We start from the raw sequence: 6,515 nt of genomic DNA, 5'->3' as shown, positions 1-6,515 counted from the left end.
TGATGGTATCAACACAAACAAAAAGTGCCAATGGGCTATACCTTTGTCCCAATGAATGACCCTTGCCAGTTCGAAGCAGACTTGACTCAACCTTATCTTGATGTGGAAGAATGCATTTCAGCACTGACTGATTTACCTCAAACTGCTTGAGAGCCATTTCCTTGTTGTATGCTCTTATCAACCTCTTCATTTCCTAGACTTACTGCCTTAGTTTCACTCAATTCAAAGTTCAGGTCATCTTAGAATGCGTGAATCTTTAATTGTTTCCTCATTCGCATCCTTTTATCATATTTAAAACTGTGCCATTGCTTCATAATTAGACTAACTTTCAAGATCAGGCTAAGAATTATGTGTGCATGTCATGTCACTAGAGTCGGCATAAAAAGAACTATAAAAGGAAAAATGACCTAAACATAAACTGACTAGAACTAATAGAAAATAGGAGATTGCATTAGACAAATGATGAAAAGGGTTTGAACAGGACAAGCAAAATAGACAATGGTTACAACCCTGGAACAATCCTAAATAACACTAGACGAGTTACTACAAGTAAACGAACTAGACAAAATGAGAAGAAGAAGAGTTTGAGACACAAGACAATATCCGAATTACAACCCTGAAATAATCCGGACAAACAGAAATGACAACAAAATAAACCACCAAAACTCCTCCCTGGCTAGCCAAGAAAGGAGTGTCTTTCCAATTACCAAGCTTGACATCTTATCCACTGGATTGCACATCAAAATTACTCGGACCTTTACCAATTTCAATATCATCAACTTGAGTCAGCAAGTTCCCAAGAGGATTCTCATACTCCCTTCCACCACGCATCTCCCCCACAAAGTGTGCATCATTATGTGTAGGCAAAGGATTCTGTGCGATATTCTGGGTGTCACTGTCCTGGACCACAATTATCCCTTCTTGAATCATTCTTTCTATCTCCCTTTTCAAAACACGAGAATCTTCAATGCTATGCCATTGGACGTTAGAGTGGTACCTTCACCGTACAGTAGGATCAAAACCTTTTGCATATGGGTCTGGAGTATAGCCGAGGAGCGGCTCAATCAGGCCAGACTGTTTTAACTTTTCAAACAAGCTTGTGTAGGATTCTCCGATTGGCGTGAAACTATTTCTTTGCCTTTGTTCCCTTCTATGCCCCGGTTTTCTAGGGTTTTTGGGTGCTCAAAAATGTTATGAAGGCGAAAGAGTATTATGCGGTGTTGGTGCTCGCCATAAGGAGTGACCCAATGGTTGGACAGATGACCGGACGTTGTTAGGAGGATAGTGCTGAGGTGGATTATATGGAACTCGGGGATAGGTTTTGGGTTGGGGTCGAGGCTGAGTATATTGGTGAGGCGGACCCGTTGGGCCATATCGTGATCCTGAGACAACCATGGCAACATCATCATGTTTCTTCTGACCCGACAAGCTTCTTATGTCGTTCTGAATTGCCTATGTTGTGGCTTTTAAGGCAGGATAGCTCATGATCTTGCTTAACTTCAGTCCCTCTTCCACCATTTCTCCCATCTTTACCACATAATTGTAAGGCTTACCAATGGCTGAGATCAAATATCCGAAGTAAGTAGGCTCCAGGGCTTGAAGAAAGTATTCAACCATCTCATCTTCTTCCATCGGAGGATTGACCCGTGCAGCTTGCTCCCTCCATCGGAACCATATTCTCTAAAGCTTTCATTGGGCTTCTTTTCTACCTTGGTTAGGAACAGGCAATCTGGGACAATGTCTATGTTGTACTGAAAATGCCGAGCAAAGTCCTGAGCCAAATCGTCCCATGTGTACCATATGCTGGCGTCCTGGCGGGTGTACCATTCTAAAGCTTCCCCACTCAGACTCTAGCTGAAGTACGCCATCAATAATTCGTCTTTTCCCCTGGCGCCTTTCATTTTACCGCAATAAACTCTCAGATGAGCTACAGGATCCCCATGTCCATCATACAAGTCAAACTTGAGCATCTTGAACCCAGCAGGTAGTTGGACATCAGGGAACAAACACAAATCCTTATAAGCCACACTTACCTGGCTTCCTAACCCCTGCATATTTCTCAATGATTTCTCCAAACTCTTTACCTTCTTAAATATCTCCTCCTGCTCTGCGTTCTTGGATGGTTTCTCGGTTTCTACATGAGTCTCAAGGTGGGGAGTGTAGGAGTAAGGATCTGAGACTTTGAAGGTGGGTTTCGGGACATAGTATTGGGTATCTGGAACTAAGAATACGGTTATTTTGGCTGGTGGAGCATGAAAAGTTTGGGAGGAAGTGCCAAGGTAATTATGGTAAGGGGTGAAGCTTTGTGCGTGTTGTGGGGAAAGATCAATGGTATTGGGCATCTGGGATTGAGAGAATGGTGGATTGGAAGCAGGGTTTTCTGTATATTTAGTAGGGAATGAGGGTGGAGGGTGTCCCCTAATCCAGACCTGATACATTTCCGCCACCTGACGTTTCAACCTTCTAACCTCCTCTTTCAGTTCCGATTCTGATTCTACAATCTCCTTTGGTGGGTCTACAACTCTAGTGTCCAAGTCTTTACTAGCCATGTCTACAATGCTCTTTTGACCTTGTATTGTACAGATGACTCGCCAAAGTGCCACAAACTAACCACCCTCTGTTATGATAATAATGAAAGTAACAAAGGGAGCAAAACAAAGCCAACATGTTATCGTTAGAGCATTTCTCAGATAGAAATATCACATTGTGTGCAATGCCCCCTAATCACAGTTAACAGTACTAGAATGGCTTCGAGGGTACGAAAGTCATATGGCATCATCCCAATTTCACTCTTCTTGCCCCATTTCCTTCTTCATCTTCCTTTCTAACACTTCTTGGTTATTCATTTCTTTCCCCTCTTTTCTTTCTGATTATCGCTCTTTTATTTTCTCTCATTTTTCATTTCCCACAACTTCATTCCCTCTTTTTTCTTTTCTTTTTTTCGTCTCTTTTTTTTTGCTTTTTTTAATGATGATTCGATCGAAACCTATGTAGGTTGCCTACGTATCATGTCCCTCATGAATCAGATCAAACGTAGTTCTGGAAAAGTAAAGAAACAAAAATCTTTTTGGATTTTTCATTTATAACTTTTTTTGGCTTTTCAAATACAAATATGAGGTATGATAATGAGAGACTCGGCAAACTAAACTACACTACGACAAATCTGACACCAACTAAATGATTGAATCCTACTGTACATGACTAGAAAGTAAAATATGAACAATAGACTCAAAAACATAAAAAGGCTCCTCAAGAAGCTCCGTGGTCCTGGAGTATCTATCATGCTCGAGTCCTGGTTTATGGATCCATACCTGAATGAGAAAAATAAGACCAAATAGATAAGTGACTCAAGACACTATGCGACACCACAACACCTCCTGTTGGATACATGCAAGACACTATTGGGCTATTTTTTGAAAATTAACGTACGTGGTCAAGAGTGGCTCTAAGTGAAAAATCACCAAGGGTGACTACTCAGATATGAAAATACCTTACTAATACTTATATGGATTCAACTCCCAATAATCATGGCCCAAAAATTAATTCGCAGAAATGACCCATTTCGCAAAAACGGCTGATATGGCCAGAAGTGGCTAAAGATGCAAACTCAAAAAGGACGGACCTTAAAGTAATATGACACCTAGTTGCGAACTCAAGATTCTAAGACGTGGGTAATTGAACCACTTTTACGAAAATAACTCCATTTTGCAAGAATGGCCGATGTGGCCAAAAGTGGCTAGACATGCAAGATTTGGCTAAGACCCCGCAAAGCCAAGAACCTAAGACTTACTAGGAAGATCGAACTCTATGTGGGTTGCCTACGTATCCCGCCCCGAAAGACGAGAATCAGGTTCGCGTAGTTCGGGAAGATTGAACGTGGGAGAAAGCTTTTTAAAAAAATGCAACTAATTTGGAAAAACTATATTTTTTGTCTTTTTGAAAAATGATGGAAAATGTAAAATCTTTTTGTATTTTTTTTTTCTCTTTTTTGGAAAATGATGGAAAAGTGAAAAATCTTTTAGGATTTTTCATTTTCAATTTTTTTTTTGTTTTTTCTTGAAAAAGTTGTAAAAGAAAAATATAATTGGGCCCTAATTGCTTCATTTTTCACCCTTCTTTCCAAAACATCGGTCCGCCAAATGACCTATCTACCCTTGTAAATGCAACATTTAGCACATAGGATGATTAAATGTCATTTTGGGCCACGAGCCCATTTTGACATAATTTGGATAGGCCTCCTACAACGGGACACGGTGCCTGGGACCGAGCCCTGCTAGGTTTAAATGACATGATGCAAATAAGAATGACCTAAAGGCTGACCTATGTTTGGAGTTCACTAACAAGGCAATTCGGGGGAGCGTATGGTCGATGGTGGCTGCTCAAGCTTTCCACCCACTCCATTCGTCCGACGGCTCCCTCCCCCCCCCCCCTAAAATAAGGGTGACTCAACAAAGAGTTCGTGTACGCGACGCGTACTCCGAGACTTATTGCAGAAAAAATTGACCGGGTAATGCATACGATGACAATTATAAAGTAGTAACACATAAAGGAAAAACTGTAAACACATAAAACAACTAGCAAATAAAGTGACATAAACAAAAATAAATCAAATAAAGCAAATAAAGAAACATAAAAACCTCAACCGAATATTCTAAAAATCCAACAAAATCAAGTATCAGCTCGAACCTGTAATTCCTCAGCAGAGTCGCCAGAGATGTCACACCCCTTTTTTAACAAACTCCACTAACTCTCTTAAATTAATAAAAGAGATTTTTGAAGCTCAAAAGGGGTTTTAATTAAAAAGTGACAAAATTGTGTTCAAAAGAAAAAAAACTCAGAGTCGCCACCTGACATTGGTTTCGGTTACCGTGCCAGGTCACCATTTTTAAAAAAAATAATTTTTCCTTTAAAACACTTTGGACTCCAAAACTAAGTCTGCACCAGAGATTCAGGTAAGGGAATTCATTTGACTCGGGGAGAAGGTGTTAGGTACTCCCCAAATCTCGTGAAAACCACGGTTGCGTACTCTATCTAGTTGGCTTTTAAGATATTAAAATTGAGCTAACAACACAGAAAAAGAAAAAGAAACACACTAGAGGCTCGAGGTCGTCCCCTCTGAATAAAAGAAAATAGAAAAAGAAAAATAAAATAAAATCCTAAATACTAGTATATACTATATTATTTCACATCTTTGTCATGGCCTCTAGATACATGATACTACGGGGCATACCCCGGATAAAAATACATACAAGGTCTACGGGTCATTCCCCTGAATATGAACTATAGGGAACGACCTTTCGCCTCGAACAAAATAAATGAAAAGACCTAAGGTTTGCCTACCCGAATGTGGTCGGCCTAGACAAGCTATTAGCGGTTAAACGAGTATAACGCAAATTAAGAAAAAACTAACAGAAATGGTCCAAAGCCCCGATTGTCATACCTTTAAGTTGTCTGCCATGACAATTTGCTTTAAAAAGTTCAACTATTCATTTTTTTTCTTTTTTTCTTTAAATTAAATAAACCCCACAACCCATTTATCAATTAAACAATAATATTCCAACAAATCACTAATTTGAAGATATTAGTAAACTATCAATCTTTTTTTCTTCTTAATCAAGTTTAATGAAGGATAAGCTAATAATCTAACAATAATCTTTAAATATAATAAAAAAAAGGGAATATGAAAGCAATAGGAGTGCCAACCAAATGAATACACTGCTAATGTCAAGCAAATGACTACATTTTCTCAAAAGTTGATACACAGAATGTTAGGAAAAGGCAAACGTAAGAATCTGACCTCAAATCACGAGTTTGAACGTGACTATTCGACAACTCTAAGACTCAAAAATGAACTGGACCGCGAATAAACATCGAATCGGCACCCCAGATCAATCGGGCTCCACGCTTTGAAATCCCACAATCCAAGAATTGAAAAAGAAGAAATAGAATTCTTTTTGTATTTTCGAACTAGAAAGAATGGACTGCTTTCCCAAATCAAGCTAGATTATGTGTTATATCAAAAATCAGGAAATGAGTGCAAATGGTAAAATTGGTCTTTCTATTGTTGGCTTGATTGAAATTTCATCATGGTATTGTCCTTCCCCTCGATTCCCCCTTTCTTTTCCTTATGTCCGTATGCGTTGCGGCTGGTTTTTTGTGGGAGGGGGTGAAGAAGAAGGGTTCTCTCTTAGGGTTCTTGTTATGTGCTGAAAGGTTTTACTTTTAGAGTTGTGTGGGTGGCTTCCCAAGAATGAGGGTGAGAGCATTTTATACTAGGGTTTTCAAAATGTTACACACACACACACACACAAATATATATATATATATATATATATATATATATATATATATATATATATATATAATATATAACAAATATAGAAAGCAAAATCAAGTATGCATTCTGAATCTGTTCTTGGAAACAGAATGAAGAAGAACGTGCAAGTGTGCAAGGTGTGGGTGGGGTCCATTTTCTTTTTGTTTTTCTTTTGTCTTTTTGATTTTTTTTCTGATTT

General features: G+C 38.9%; 1 long non-coding RNA gene across 1 annotated transcript; it reads right to left on the bottom strand.

Annotated features, from left to right (window-relative positions):
- Window positions 1-3,046: 3,046 nt before the first annotated feature.
- Window positions 3,047-6,286, bottom strand: LOC107765815 (uncharacterized). Its single transcript, XR_001643518.2, has 2 exons — window positions 5,798-6,286; window positions 3,047-3,311 (listed from the first exon to the last, which is right to left on the bottom strand). It is a non-coding gene; the product is annotated as an uncharacterized LOC107765815 (long non-coding RNA).
- Window positions 6,287-6,515: the final 229 nt, after the last annotated feature.

The sequence above is a fragment of the Nicotiana tabacum genome, chromosome 8 (genome assembly GCF_000715075.1).
Source record: "Nicotiana tabacum cultivar K326 chromosome 8, ASM71507v2, whole genome shotgun sequence".
Taxonomy (NCBI): Eukaryota; Viridiplantae; Streptophyta; class Magnoliopsida; order Solanales; family Solanaceae; genus Nicotiana; species Nicotiana tabacum.
The sequence above is the reverse complement of the archived record's forward strand: the minus strand, read 5'-3'. Positions and strand labels throughout refer to the sequence as shown.